Source organism: Poecilia reticulata, chromosome 1, assembly GCF_904066995.2.
Source record: "Poecilia reticulata chromosome 1, P_reticulata-male-v2, whole genome shotgun sequence".
Lineage (NCBI taxonomy): Eukaryota > Metazoa > Chordata > Actinopteri > Cyprinodontiformes > Poeciliidae > Poecilia > Poecilia reticulata.
In genome coordinates this window covers 15,821,954-15,838,661 of record NC_088830.1, presented here as the reverse complement: position 1 = coordinate 15,838,661, position 16,708 = coordinate 15,821,954, and the positions used below count along the sequence as shown (strand labels likewise).

Below are 16,708 nucleotides of genomic sequence, written 5' to 3'. Positions count from 1 at the left end.
CAAATATTCATATATTTTCAACCCTTCTGCAAGTCAGATAGGTGTTTTTTTAACTAGCTCTACTAAACCTTCAGCTCTGCTTAGGCATAATGAGCACTGTAATTGTTTTATTTTGTTTGAGTTAATGTGCATTCACATTTAAAGGAGCTGTTGTGCATGGAACCGTGCTTTTCTTCACAAAATGTGCTGACAATATTGAAAAAACTTTTTTTAGGACACAATTCTTTGGCTTAAACAAAAAAAAATGTCAAGGAAAAAGGTTTATGATAAAACTGTATACTCATTGTTCACTGTATTACATTGAGGAAGTTGTTATGCTTCCACAATTATTTTGGTTATATTATCTGTGATGGAAGACACCAATAAATGAGAATCAAATTAGAGAAAAACACCCAAGCCAAGGTTTGCCAACATACCAAAATACATGTGAACATCTACAGTAAAACAAATTAGTGTTGCACATTAGCACTACACCAACAATTACCTTGCTGAGAGAAACATTTGTGTTTCTTTAAAACACTTAACATTTGAAAATAATCTTGAGAGCAACCGACATAAAATTGTCTGTAAAGTGGAGAATGACTCTGAGCATGCATTTTCAAGCAAGTGATGAGTGAAGAGGACTTCAAATTTAATCACATTATTTTGTGCCATTTAATCATGACAGGTCACTCTTAAAGGTATTCTAAAAATTAAGTTATGTTTTTTGGTAATTCATCTGTTACTGCCTAATTCTTGTCATCCGCAAACAGAAATATGACTGTTTTAAAATATTTTATGTATACAAGTACATCAAATATAGCAAGTATCACTATAGTGCTTCTAAAAAGCACACAGTGTTTGCAATCATTCGTATTTTCAGACATTTGGTTTTGACCACATGTAAAAAGTGTTGATCTCGATAATATTGTCAGATCTTGGATTTTTCACTTGGAGTTGATCAATTTAATGATAAATCAAATCACAACACGCTTTTCCCCCATAAATTTAAACAAACCCTGCAGGAATTATCTAATGCACTGTTTTCAGCTCTGGTGTAGTGGTGTTGACACATTGGTGATCCATGTATAGCATGGATCACCAACACGGTACCAGAAGAAACCAGGTTGCCCCCAAAGACTACAAGTTGGTTGCAGATACTGTTTCAAAGACAGATAAATCACAAAACATTCAGTGAAAGTGTTCTAAGTAAACTGTATTTATCAAAAATGGTTCTCCTTCTCATTATTCTCAGTTGCAAAAAAGTTGGTGACCTCTGGAATACAGGAATCTTGAGCTGGCATATGAGTTGATTCTGTGAAAATATTAAAAACAAAAGTCAAAAAGATAAAGTTTTGGTTTACCAAATGGAGACACTGCATTACACTGGCAATAAACAATGAGTGTAAGTCTGGGAGCACCTGGCACCTTACCTCATTATTTGATCATTCGAGGGAGTATCCAATTGAATACCAAAATATTTAATATCTTCACTCCTTCTATTACATGGAAATCTAAAAAGAAGACAAGGAATCAGTAAAACGTTACAGATTTATGTTTTATCTATGGCTAAATCTTGTACATGGGTCAACATTGTAAGATAATTCTATTGTTGTCTTATAGACATTAGCAATGTGCTTTTAACCTGGTCAGTGTTTTAAGAAACATTTCAAAACTGATACGCGAGAGGTCTCGTATTTAGTTTTTTTATTTCATTTATATATTTGGATAAAATCTGTAATCTCTCCTTTGACCCACTGAGCAAATTGAAAATAATTGCAGCATTAAAGAGAAAAATAAGTCAGTTAAAGAGAAACGGAGAAATAGAAACAATTTAATGTAAATGTTTGGAAAAGAACCACAAAGCTTTTAAGACTTGAATTGCTTTCTGTAATTCTGATTAAACTTCCTCAGATGTATGTTAGACCAGCACAGTATTTATGATGTACATTCATTTTTCTGTTTTATCTCAGTTTTCTCTGCTTCCTTTTTGTACCTGTATGCTCCCCTTCCTCAGCTGCTCAATCCATTCATGTCTGCAAGGCAATTACCAGTATCCCCTTTGTTACTTATTGATTTTCTTCTAAACCAATGTTCATCTCTTCCCTCTTGTGTCCCCTTTGCCTTTCACATCCATTCTACCTTAAGTCTTTTTGCCTCATTTTCTGCTTACTTTGCTTTCGTTTATCTGTCCGGTTCTTCTGTACATGCTTCCACAGCCAGTTTTTTTCCCCTTTTCTTTTCTTTTCCTCTTTTAAATTTTTTAGTTTTAGTTGTTTTTTGGGGGTGGGGGGATTTGACCCCTGGTGGTAAAGCCAAAGAGCTCCACCCAGTTCCTCGCCTGGTGGAGGGCCTCTGTAGACATTAGCTGTCTGCATTCTGCTTGACTGAGCTAAGTTATTCAACAATAAGTCACCGTGCTAATTCACTGAAATAATCACCTCATGCATTTGAAATGTAAATTATTTCAGAAGAAGCAGCGCTGCATCCTCATTAAATAATCCCTCCTCAGACTGAAACACGCAGGTAGAGTGCACACAAAGGCACAGCGCAACTTTCACCTGGGCCCGGGGTTCAGACCCAGTCACACATGTGAGGGCATCATGAGTGAGTTTGCCATCACTGGTGTTTGTCGTCATCAGCGGATGATGGCGACAACCATTGAAATCATAATTCAGGCAATCAGTACAGTGGTGATTATGTGAGATTAGCTAAAATCTAATTAACTTTTTGACCTTAAAATACAATGCTCTGCTTTATTTGGACTGTCATTAGTGGCAGACACTACACGTACATGATGGAAACAGATATACTCTGCCCAAAGATTTGAAATAAATAAAAGAAGTCACACTGTATGATTATTCAGCATAATCATACACTGAAAAACAATTAGTCTCAGTGCTTTGCAGATCACTTCACACCAATCAAACTTGTCACTTTTTTCATGCAACACGACAACTTCAAAGTATTTAGGGGAGATATTCCGTGAAAGACTAACAATCGGTAGGGATATGTGGTTTTCAGTTTCTTATGCATGTGAAAATGTTAAAAGTTTGGTGTTCATTTGTCTACATCCCCTTTACTCCGTTACCCCTGAACAAAGTGCAACCAAACGCATTCAGAATCAATAAAATCAATCAATAAACAAGTCATCCGCTTGTGTGAAATTCCCTTTCACCGGAGAACCAGGCATGAGGCCAATAGTAACTCTGCTGAAGCTGCAGAGATTCTGTTGATTGAATAGAATAAAACTTTGTTTGTCCCCAAGGTGAAATTCCATAGCTCAAAGATGTTCAACATAAAAAGCAACATTACAACAGCCACACTTAGTCATCCACACTTCACATAACCCTAAGCACATTGGCCCCACTGCAAAACATTTTGGAGGCAGCATCCAGGACAGGCAGCACCTGTCCTGGATGGATGTGTTTTAAAGATTGTAAAACACTTGAGGCTCGAGGAGAGGTTCAGCTTGCAGCAGAACAATAACTCTAAACATACTGATTTTCACATTATTCATGCAATCTGAATCGACTTGAGCCATTTTGCTAAGAAGAATGGGAAAACATTTCGTTTATTTTTAAGATTCATAATTCTCTTCTTGAGATATTTGTAAGTTTTAATGAGTAATCCAGAACTTTATTAATATCACTTCTTAAAATAGAGAGAAAAAAAAAAACATTAGAATGTGCCTTTCACGAAAGTCTGATGATTGTTGATTATCAGAGGGCAGGAAATGACTAAAAGAAAAAAAAAGTTACTTGCCTAAAGTTTCCCCAATTTACAAGCCTAAAAGAACTGGAACTCTGATAAATAAGATTAGAAAAACCCACATTTATCTACACTCAACAAAGAGGATGGTAGTGGAGGTACAAGATTTATTACATTTTTGAAACTATTTTACAGGTTTCTGTGCTTCATTTAGAAACCCGTAGAATAATCTTCAGCATAAAAGACAAAGACAAACTCCTACTGCAAAAAGACAAAGATACTTCTGCATAAAGTAGATAAAAATAAACTTCCTCATGGTTCCAAATCACCATAAATCACTTACTTATATGCCTCCTTTCGTTTGTATTTTTGATGTTTTACATTAAACACTATCAGGCGGTGAGACAGTCAACCAGTAATAATCAACAAATAAAAGCATCATTATTCCAATCACAGACAAAATATTGTCTACACTAGTTATATCATTAGCCGAAAGACATTTATTTTTGCAGTGCATCAATGTTCTGAGATGCAGATGTGCAGAGAGAAGCTTTTAGTGTTGAGCTTACGGAGGAAATGGATTGCATGTGGTTTTTACAGATGCTCCACTGAAGCACAAACATGGGTCAAGTGAAAAGATGATTTACTTCTTCTGGATGTTGTGTTTGGACACCTCGTCCCCACATTGCCTGAAAGTGTAAAGACCCTGTTGTTGGTGTCTTGACCCGTGCAGGACGCTTGATCATCTATGTTATTCAGCTGTGGAGTTGGTGGTGAAAAGGCAACAGGTGCTCTGCAAATTAAGATGCTCTTATTAGCTTCTGGTTGCAATGTCTTTGAAAATTCAGATGGGAGTGTCACTTCTCTGTGAGGAAAAAGAAGATATTATCTATTGGTCAAGGCTTTAATGTACTTTTTGATTTATATACATATGTATTTTACATATCTAGTAAAACCAACTCAAAATGTTACGTTTTGTGTTGGTAGTTTAGCAGTTCTTTGTGTCCATGCAATGCATTGTGCAGAGATGTTTGTGATCTTCTCTCTATTTTGGTAAAACTGCATATAAAGTCTCTGCTCAGCAAGGCAAGAAGACTTAACGGGCTTTTGGTAAGAAGTTGTGAAATTCATCTCAGATTCAAAACATCAAAATATTTACCTTTTGCATATTTTTACTCACAAACACTGGACTCAAACCCTTACCAGTCAGGTTGTCATTTTATAGGGGATACAGTGAGTGCCTGAGAGTGAGCAGGCAAGTGGAAATCTGGAAGACACTGACGGTACAGAGAACAACCGTGGAACGAGTAGGTAGGTTCTGGAAGAGATCTTGATGTTGTAGGTTTGCAGGTGGACGCTTGGAACAAGGAAACTGAATGAGATCTGGGAACACAAGGGTGTGGGCAACACAAGATCATTTCTCTAGAGGGTTTTCACAGAAGTAGCAGAGTGGCTAGATCTACTCAACAAGGTTAATCACCCAGTGAAGAGAGGTTGTCATGCAGCTCCTTATATCCACAGGACCTAATGATGCAAGGTCTGCCCGCTGTGAGGATGGAACGCCCACCTGTGGAGATCTTTAGGAGAAAGGAGACTCACACTCTCACAGAAGAAACACAAACACACAAGAATCATGACACTCAGAAGTATCGCTGCTAACTTTTTTTTTGTTGCAAAAAATGCTCTTTTTGGTGACCCATCCGCCACACTGAATAAAAATGATGAACAATGATGATTAAACAAATAGGTGTTAAAATGAGTGTGGAGATCATGCCTAATTGTTCTCACCTCAATTACAGCTGTTTTAATCTTCATAAGATGTTAACGGTTGAAACCAGATAGTTACATGTACCAAATAAGAAGAGATTTTTTTTGTCACTGCTTGGAGTTAAATCAGACCAAACTGCTCTTGTTTTGGGTTAGTTAGATTGACCAAATTAATTTTATTTGCTGAATGCCAGAAAACCTAGCAAGAGCAGTTTTTAGAGATTACATTTTGCAACTTTATTCAAATGGCACATGACATTTTTTTAACAATGGCTTTCTATTTGCTGAACTTCCATTATTGCAGGTATAAAACAAACCTGTTAGTAGATTTTTCAGCATGTGTTATGGATCTTATGTGTTTTATAAGCTAACCATGCTTTAAACTTGTTTCTTGGTTGATGGTTCATTCATGTTTCAGAGTCTGAAGTCTACACAGAATAGGTGTATTTTTCCAGAGATTATATTGGATTGTAATTAGATGCCTTCTGAAGACAGTAAGTAGAGCTAGCCTTTATTCAGGGGCATTAGAGTAAGGGGGTTACAAGTTCGTAATTTATGAGAACTGTGGTGTGTATATTATTTCTATAGTTTTTATATAAAAAGAGCCATGTCTCATTTCCTTACACTTCACACTAAAAATACAGATTTTTTACACTAGCTTGTGAAGGCAAATTAACAAAATCTGAACAAATTCAGAATGCAAGAATAAATTTGCCAATGTGTATGGATGCATTGTATAACATGAATGGTAAATTATACGTATTACGTCTGTGTTAGCGTGTTTTTATGTATTCATATCTTTTTTTAAATTTATATATAGGGTGTTTGTTGTCTTTGTGTTGAGTCTTTCAACCTGGGGTTCCTAAAATACTGTCATTGCTTTTCTTACATATTGAATTGTATTTTTTTTTTATGCAGGGCTTCATTGAAAATTGCCTAATTATCTTTTCCATACAACTATTAAGTTTCATACTTTTCTAAAAATATAGCACATAATTTGCCACCCCTAAGGTTAATTGAGGCATAGTGCAAGGTAATTACTTTCATTGCTTCTCTAACAAAAGAAAACGTAATTAAACATATATTCATTATGGCAGTTTTTGTAAACTGCAAAAAGTAAGCATAAACTGTTAGAGCTTCCATGTGTGGATTCACAAAAGTGAGAGAGGAACTGAACACTGCACTGGGCTATTCAAAATTCACATCCTGATTTTTTTCATTCCTGTCATGCTGAACAACATCATCAGTTTCCATTGTACTAGGAGTGAATCACATTGTTAGTCTGCCCTCTTACAGTCTACTGTGGGTCATCGGGGTTGGATTTATTTTCACGTTGCCAGAAAAGGAACTCGCTCAGATCATTTGGATTCAATTATTTTTACGTCATTTGATGTTAATCACCCAAATTTCTCAACTGATCGTGTTAAGTTCCAACTACGACAGGGATACATTTGCTCAAATTTGAAATTATGGTTGATTGTGTTGTGTTGTGTATAGACACAGCAACATCTTTAGCATCAGAAAATCTAAATACATTTTTTTTATTTAGATTTTTGTTTTCTAATTTATTAGAAAACAAATGCCTTTGATAAGACTGGTCACCTGTCTAGGGTTTACACCACCTCCCATCCAGTGTTTTATCAATCAGTTGTAAATACAAACATCTGCACAGATGACGGTGGATAACAGGATGGAACAGTTTCCTAGCTGTGTTTGTTTAAATAAAATGATTTTATGAATGCGGGCGATCACCACCATCACATGGCACGTTTCCACTGGGTCATCCTCAGATGCATGTAGAGCAGTCAAAAATAATACCCAAGGAAAACTAGCACTACTTTAACATTTTTTTTCCTCAAGTAAAAGTACAAAGTAGTAAATACAACAAAAATATACTCAAGAGGTAAAAGGCTTTGGTTAAAAGGTTGCTCAAGTATTGAGTGCTTGCTACGAGATCATAACATTATTTATTTTAAAATGATTTAATCAGACAGACAAAAATATAAAGTTATGTGCAAAATCTAAAGACTAATCTCAAGACTACTAAATACAAATATGTAACATACCAGCAATTAATGGGAGACATTAACTGGAGCAACAGAGAAAAGTGGATGGTTTAATGGTAACATCCCAGAACTGTCACCACACTGACAGCAACAGCTTTTGTGAAATAGATTCTTGACAGTGCATTCTATTAGTCTGTCAAGACTAAGTTGTTGCAGCCATTACTGTCTGTCCACACAAAAAAATAGAGATGCATGGTGTTCTGAAGCCCAAAGACGAAGTATGGAGTCTTCATTTAATTACACAGGAATTTAAAATCTATCCCCCCAGTCACTGTCTTTTGTGCAAGGTCGAATTTTGGAGGCAACATGAGGGAAACCCAGACATTTCTCTCAACAAAGACTGTCGGCTTAAGGTGTTCCTACATGAGCCAGAAGGAATAAAATGTTACTCCATGAAATTATGGGTCTTTGGTCTATTGGTCCACAATCAGAAGACCTCCAAAGGGAGGCATCAAATCCTGCAACTCCTTTGGAGCTAGAACACAACCTGCAATACTTTGAGCTTCAACCAGGTGAATCTAGCCACACCATGGGGAATCCTGTACAAGGTTCAGACAGTCCCTGCAGCGATGTATTGGTACCCCATACTCCAAAGGTACCCTCTACGAAATGCCTCAAGGAGATGATTGTAAGCTTTCCATCAACAACCAAATTACCTTGACACCCTAAACAACTTACTGAGTAAAGATCTCAGTGGAACAGTGTACAAGTGTACACTGTTCCACATCTAGAATGAAAGCAACACTGATATTCTTAAATTAAAGGTTCAGTAAGTCTTTGAATCCTCCTTTTCAACACCCTAGAGTAAATTCTCCCAAGAGGGTTGAGATGCTTCAGTGTACAAAAAGAATATTTTCTTTTAATGTCAGTGCATTTCTTAAGCATTTGAATGCTTTGGTCTTTGAGGTTATCTTCATAGCATACAGAATCATGTATATGTCTTTCAATGCTGTGGTCTTGATCGAATACAAAGTCATGTATATGCATGCACACACAAAAAACATAACCGAGAAAGAAACAAAAAGATGGGCAGTACAAAGGAAACATGAACAAAAAAAAAAGAAAACTGTTGACTCGCCAGCATGCACCAGTCACCACTGAAGCTTGCTGAAGCTGAGTGACATGTGTTTACCCTTTTTTGTTCCTCCCTAGATGCTCAAATTGCTCCACAGAGGGAAACAGCAAGAGCTCCCCAAATCACACAGGCTGAATATGTGCATTTTTATATCTCCCAGCCATCACTCATGACAAGCAGAAGCACACCTTGTTTGAAGAGCTTTTTAGGAGATGTGTTCTGTTGTGTGGGTTGTCTCAAGTCTTGCCCACCTTCTTTCCTCCTGACCAAAAAAAACAAAAAGAAGTTATACACAAGGCAATATCGGTAAATGAGATGTTATTTTGCAACGTCGGTTGCTGTCGGGTTTTAAAAACACATGCAACTGTTTCCAATATATTAGAGTATTATTGAAGTTATTTTCCTTTAACTTTATTAAACAAGGCACTTAATATTGATTACCACACACAGACTGATGCTTTCAAGTTTCTGGTAATTATAAAATGTTCCTGCTGACAGATAATGGAAATGCAACACTAAAGATTAGATTATTACATCAGATCAATAAAATGTATTTAAAAATAATGACTTAATTTTGAGTATTATTCACCTACAGATTTTTCTCAATAAGTACTTTAAATGTGACAAGCCTCAGTGGAACACATATCATAATTTACTGAACATGAGTGTAAAAATTATATTTTTGTTAACTTGGTTTATCGGTTCATATTAAGGAATATGGCATTTCTTACAGTGAAAGGATTTCAGTGTTTTCTGTCATGTGATGCAGCTCCTGCTCCCTGCCGCTCCCTTCCTTGTTGTCTGCTGATTAACTCATTGCTGTCACTTGTGCCTCTGCTCCTGCTGGGTCCTGATTGCTCATGGCCCTCACCTGGCCAGGCAGACTTTGGATTTACTCTGCAAACCCGCCTGCGTTGTTTCTGACCTGGGCCATTCCTCTGACTAACATTTTCTGAATTGTGGACTAATTAACCGCTGTCTTTTACTTGGTTAATTCAGACTCACCTTTTGCAGGAACACTCTGTCGTGACGTCGTCACCTATGGGTCCCTTCGTAGAGTCAGTGTCCCCAGATGTAGACAGTGCTGTGGGTGAACCAGTCCCAGCATTGTCTCCAGCAGGCCAAGTCTGCTGGCTTTCAAGACTCCATGCTGTTAATTCTGGAATCCACCTCAGTCGGGTAAAGCCTCCATGAATCAGCATTATAGCCATTCCACTGTCCTCGTCAGTCATCAGTCTGTCTATTGTGCAGAGTTTGGCTGGTGTAGAGTTCCAGAGAAGCAGCTTATCATCTTCCTCATAGTGATTTGTCAGTGAATACTCTTATCCTGATTCTGGGTCGTGGTCTGAGTCTTGGCTCCAAATCTTGCAAGAATTATTACATACTGTGGTTCTTAGTTGAAAGAAACAGACATTAAACCCCTAACATTAAAATTTTGACAGTGGCATTAGAAAATGATCATAGTACGGGACCATGGTTGGAAATGTGATTTAAAACTAGGACTGAAGTCAGTGGAATGAGATGAAAGGAGGGTAGAAGAAGAAAATGAAGAGAGGAACAGACTGATTCGTAAAACCCTACAGCAGCCCTCAAGCTAAAATCCATAACGATGCTGCCGTATGCTTGCCTGTCATAGCTCCGCAGTTAGTCACCCATCCAACTGCAGACATGACCACACATATGCACACCACCAGTTGTTGGGGTGACCCGTGCTCCGTTTCTCAGACAGGACTATATTTACCCAAAAATGAGCACAATGCAATAAATAAGCATCTTTGTTATAAATATTATACATTTATTATAAATTTAAATCACAATGCTAAAAAAACCACAGAAATACTTGAAATGTTTAGCATTCAACTTCACAAGCGCACTGAATAACTTTAGCAGTAAAAAAAAAAAAAAACACACACATTTATTGTCAGTTAATCTTGAAATAGAGATGTTTATTTTTCTGAAGATAATTTAGGTTCTCCAAGTTTTTTTTTTTTTATGACTTGTGTTATGAGAGAGAGTGTATTATCACTGGCCATTTTCTTACTTCTCTTTGGGCCACAATCATGCAGCTGTCTTCCAAAATGCCTCAGGCCAAGCCTCCAGCCGATCAAAGTTAAAAGTCCTCACCATGACAACCTCAGCAGTGGGCAACTCTTCTGTCTTATCTCAGCGATGAGTCCCCCCCCCATTTATATATATATATATATATATATATATATATATATATATATATATATATATATTTAAAAAAATCTTCATCAGCACCTGTCAGAGCTTATGCATGTTTTCTGTCACAAAGAGTGTGTTTGCATGAGCAAAACAGAGAAAAAAGGAAAGTTTCTAACTAACAAGTACTTAGTGAATTGGATAAAAGGCAATCTCCTCTGTGCATAACAAATCAGGGAGGTGTTTGAAGAGAAAAACAGGATGAAAAACAGCATGCGAATGACAGCTCGTTTTTTTTATATAGACAAATTCAGGAGATGGAATGATTAAGGGATGGAGGGAGAAATGATGAAAGGAAGGAAGAGAGCCAGTCAGATCAAGGGGAAGCCATAATCAGATAATGAAGCATCAGAAGTCAAAATACGTAAAATGAATGGGATTTTCACACCCTGTTCTCAGTTAAAATTGGAATTATAAAAACACGCTGTAACAGAACCTCACCTAACACAACTGCAAATGAATCCAAATTACTAACACTGGAGAATATGAGTCTACCCAATGGGACAGCCAGGAACAGACCAAATTCTGGAAACAGAAGTATGAAAGGATCATTTTATGATTACTCGGTTTGAGTATAAAATATTGGAAAACACACAAAGCAAAAATAAACTAAGACTTAGCTTACAACAAATAGAACCAGTTTGTAATAGGAAACTATACAGCCCTGGAAAAATTGAAGAGACCACCGCACCGAACCCCACTGAAAACCTCCTGGTTATTCCACCAAGTATTGATTTCTGAACTCTTCCTGAGTTAAAACATTAGTGTTATTGTTTCCAGATGAACATGAACTTGTTTTCTTTGCAATATTGAAGGTCTGAAAGCATTGCATTTTTCTTCTCATTTTCTACAAATAAATATTATGTAAAACTGACATTTATGAACTTTATGTCATATTATATTGTAATTGATGGTGATATGGCAGGTTTGGCTATATCTCTTATCCTGGATTTCTGAATAATTTTGTGAAACAGTCCTCAGGATTGGTGAATACAAATTTAAACCGCAATGTAAATATTTGATGGGGGAAAAAAAACAATATATTGTCCTTTTCATTACACAACTCATTGCATCCACTACAATGAGTCGTGTTTCATGAGTCAATGTTTAATGACTTTTTTCTGTCACAAATAGATGCTGGACAGTTAATAAAACAAGAATCAGCTAGTCAGAGGCTAACACACAGCTCCACAGCCAAAGCAACAATTTCTGACTTTTGGACTGCATTAAAAAAAACACACACACAGTGACCATTGGGTGTAATGGAAAAAAAAAGTGATTTTATCTGGGACCCTTTTCTGAGGTGCCTCTTCCTTAATGCGTTAAATTCACACGAGACAACTTTCTGCGTATTATTAGGTGGCGGGTTTTTCTTTTGTCAGTGGAAGTTGGTAAATGTGGTCAAACCAGGTTATCAAATGTGTTGCCTTTGAAAGCTGGTGGCAGAGCAGCGAGAGGTTGTGACACTGTAGCCTCCCTGCTGGGAAGAAATCATTTTAAAACCGCTTCGTGTTTACTCTTCAGCTGCTAGGAAGTTCGAGGAGAGGGTTAGTAATGGGGGATGTAAAAACATGAGTTTTGTGTTTCCCTTTGAGTCTAATCAATGCGCCTCGAATAGCCCAGCAAGGCATGTGTCATAGAGACGGCAAAAAGAAACAGTGACACGGTGGGTGATTCGGATGATAGCTGCATCCTGACCTTCCCTTTGAAACAGATATATGAACAGATTTAATGGAGAACCCATCACTCACTTTTAATTCGATTGCAATATCGGTGTGAATGCCTTTTAGGGTAACAGCAAAATTCTTTCTCAAACTTAGAGAGAGAATTTTGTTTTTTTCTTCCTTTTTTGGGTCCCAAAAGATGCTCCAGAATACTCTGATTTTAGAGCAGAAGCATGTGGGACTCCCACTGACAGCAGCTCTTCCCAAATTGTTTACCCCCACAAGAGCAATCTGCGGCTCTCATTGTCATATCGCTACAGTTCAACATGAAATTAAATGGAAATGTCAAATTGTAAACAATTGCGCAACAATAACAACCTGCACCCTTTCACTTATGCCCGACACCCTCATGCAATATGAATTTCCATTTGTTTAGCTTACTTACCCGCGTATCCCTGGAGAAGTTTTGAATGGCTGCTGTGTTATTCGCCGGAGGTGGAAATTCATCAGGATTCTGTAGTTTTCAATATGCATGTCTGAATTTCACACACATATGCAACAGCTCGACAGTGAATCAGCACAATATGTTGTAGAAGAGAATGAATGAATGAATGAATGAATGAATGAATGAATGAATGAATGAATGATGTTCCAGTCGTCCCATTTTAATGTTAAAAGTACCAGGCAAGTAATCGCAGACTACCTGAGCAGAGATTTAGCTCATAATCTGCATTCCACACACATGGTTTTTGGGGTTAAAATTGCCACTTTTTACCCGTTTCCCACCTGTAGACTTGTCATTTTCTTTTTTTATACAACTGCTATCTCTGCCCTCAGTCTTCAGCAGCTGTGGATGTGAACCAGTGATGGGATATTGCTTTTCTAATCTCACTGACAGGAGACAATATTTATGTGCTCTCTTTCAATATCCATTTTTCAAGATCAGATTCTGTGTCTGGGACATAAAATGCAAAGCTAAAACACTAAAAATGTGTCTTTTCATATCTTATCTTACTAATATATGTTTTCTTTATTTAGATGTCATCACTAGATTTTCCCCTCATACTTCAGCAGGATTAATTTGTTAGGTAAGCTGTACGGATTTGAAAACAGGAAATACTTAAAGGGAAATACGTTGTTTTTTTTCACACATATGAAAGATTTGAAGACGTGCTCAGTCTGATGCAAGAAATAATCAAAATTTGATTAAATATAACACGACTATGGTCAATTAACCACAAGTTCTACAATTCCATAGTAATCACTGGATCTTATGTATCTTAGTGCGTTGTGTATGTGTAGCTGACAAATCTATTAATCAATGTGGATCAAAATCTCTAAGAAATATTCCTGAAAACGTTTTAAATATGTGTGCAAAAGAATTAAGAGAGTTCTAAAAGAAAAGAAAAAAAGAGCCAACCTGCTACTGCCAAAGTAAAAATAATGAAAAGCTGCTGAGTGAACTGTATGTCTCAGGGGACTCTTGTGTAGATCTATGAATAGCAACAAAGATCTTGGAAAAGGCCCCACAAATGAGCTTGGAAAAAGAAACCTAAAAGAAGGCAGTTTAGGACCAGTGACCTGGTTGTGAGGGCATCAATATCATAGTCTGTCCTGCCACAGCTAAGCACTATCGTTATGGTTTATTAGGGAATACTTTGAAACTCAAACCGATGCATTTGAATGCACAATATTATAGTTTTATTTTATTTTTTTTAGTTGAAAATGTCCTCCTATTAAACTTTAATCAGAATTATTTGCCATCAGAAACTTGCAGTTTATTGTTACATTTTTTTTAAACAAGCCTATGTGGCATGGAGCTACTACTTACAAATAACACAATTTGGATTTTAGAAATGCGTCTGTGCACCCGGAAAGCTCTCTACTGTTAGGAGGGAACTTCTTCTCTTTGGCATTCAGTAGCTCTCTGCTTCTAGTGTTTGAACTTCTTTCGGGCCTTGCTTTTGCTCTTTCTCCCTCCCGTTCTGTTTTCAATGCCGCTGAAGGCCATTGTAAGTCCTCTCACAATATCTGTCTCTACAGTTCACCAGTGTCCATCCTCAGACCTCTTTCCCCTCTCTCCTTCCACCATGCTACCCTCCGTACCCCCACCTCCTCCATCAAGCCTCTTGGGATCTGACCCTGGCCAAATGTCTGACAGCTCACTAAACAGAGTGGCCTCGTGATCCGCATGGATATGAACATGCACACACTCATATGTACACACACATGCGGAAGAGGGCTGTGCGGCTCACTCAGAGGGTATTGCTTGGGGATACGAGGTTATATCATTGTGTTGTTTTTAACCGGATGAATTTTAGCAAGTTTTCAAAACTCGGATGACAGATTAATGGAGCTTAAAAGACATATTGTGAGTGGAAGAAAGAGATATGAATAAAATAATAAAGTTTCTGCATGATTAATGTTCCATTCTTGTAAGACAGTTTTGTTTACAATACCATAATGCAGACACACAACCTCCTCTCAAACAAAATGCCTTTTGCTTTACACTCACTCACATGCACACGCACACACACGTTGCCACACAAACATAAAGTAGGCAGCAACCAAATGATCCATAAACAGAGATTTATGAGATGAGGGGGAATGTCAGAAGAAAGATGTGAAATATTAACCAGTCATTCCATATTCAAGGGAGGCAGGCGTAGAGGTGCATAGATCTGCTGCACAGCCCCACATTATACACACACTAATGCACTCTGTCACCCCAGAGATCGAAGCATGCATGTTAGCTTGTCAAACATTGGCTTAGGGGGAAGGCTATGTTTTCCCCCTGTTCCTGAATTTTGGGCAACATCATCACTTTTTACGCAAGTTTAATCACCCTTGTCCTCCATGTTGTAGGTTATGCTGGTTTGGGTGGGGGTTGGGGGGATATGAAAGTGCACGCAAACACATAACCTTCACATACACACGCACACAGAAAGCAAAATGAAAAGAAATTAATGATGATTTTATTTTTATTTCTAAATGTTGCCCGCGGTTGACAGTTTCCCATGATCCACAGTGACCTCTTCAGATGAAACTGAAGTAAAGGCTGGTAACCATGTTTTTAGGTTGCATAAAGTATTGAAGTGTTGGGATTTCTCTCAGGGTTTGGGATTGAAGCAGAGTATATGCTCAAGTGCCAAGTTTGATATTCAGTATAGGACACACACACATCTGATCTGACACACTTTAATTACTAGTTCTCATATTTAATTCTTCTAAAGATATTTCTCTTTAGAAATATCTATTTATACTCACTATAAAGACCCTGCTTGTGGAAGTAAAACTCTTTAGTTATAGGTGTTTCACTTGACCAGTAATATTGTGTTGGTCTCATTGCTTGAACCAAGTGTTTTGACTTTAGGATTCTTTTAATCTCAAACCTGTTTTCTTTTTTTGTTGTAAAACCAACAATTTATCATTCCTGGCCATCCTCTTCATGAGACTGTCTTAGAAAACAACGTCTTTAGTTAAATTCATTGTAATAGAGCTGGATACAGATGGTCTTTCCACCATCTACAATAACTTTTTGAAGAATTTTGAATTAATATGAGTTACGACAGCAGTTAACTTCCCTTTGGGATAAGTACAATATTTTTGAATTTGAATTGTAGATGTCAAAATGTATAACATTTGAAAATATAACACCTCACTGCGCCGATGTACATTATTTAGCTCATTTCCTTGTTTTCTCAACCACAAAGTTTTTCTTGTCATTATTTATCAAAACTGTAAGCTTTTAAAAGCATACCTCTCTCTAGAGAGAGAAGTTCATCCTCCTTCTTTCCTCCTCTCTCTCCTTTTAATTATTTTTTATTCAAAAATATTTAAAAAGTTTAAAAGTGTACTAATTGGTCACCAGGGATATTGGAGTTACTAAAGGACTCTTTGCCAAACCAAATTCATTTTCATTAGTAAAACCAATATAATGTTGACATACTTTACAGAAATTTTGATACATATTCTCTAGTCTGTGGGTGTTTGTAACACCCACAGCTATTATTCAGTTAGCTATTTAAGTAGTTCTCTAACCCATTTCTCCATACATTTTTGTTAAGAGTGAAAAGAGGCCGCCATAGTTGAAACTCAGACTTACTAACTACCTTTTGTATTTAACACTCTAATTGTATTTGTATTTACTTTTTTTTTTTTTTTTTTCGTTACAGCACCTTGGAAAAGCATTAGCATACCTTACACTTTTTCATAAAACCCTG

The 16,708-nt window shown here is 37.0% G+C and overlaps 1 long non-coding RNA gene across 4 annotated transcripts; it reads right to left on the bottom strand.

Annotated features, from left to right (window-relative positions):
* Nucleotides 1-1,174: 1,174 nt before the first annotated feature.
* Nucleotides 1,175-10,332, bottom strand: LOC103464130 (uncharacterized). 4 transcript variants are annotated; one of them, XR_533597.3, is made up of 7 exons: nt 9,330-10,332; nt 8,787-8,860; nt 5,171-5,267; nt 4,894-5,073; nt 4,260-4,483; nt 1,413-1,493; nt 1,175-1,294 (listed from the first exon to the last, which is right to left on the bottom strand). It is a non-coding gene; the product is annotated as an uncharacterized LOC103464130 (long non-coding RNA). The 4 variants fall into 4 exon arrangements; XR_014087582.1 differs by having other exon boundaries at nt 4,338-4,483; nt 9,330-10,331; XR_533598.2 differs by lacking the exons at nt 1,175-1,294; nt 1,413-1,493 and having other exon boundaries at nt 3,838-4,555; nt 9,330-10,329.
* Between the last annotated feature and the right edge of the window lie 6,376 nt (nt 10,333-16,708).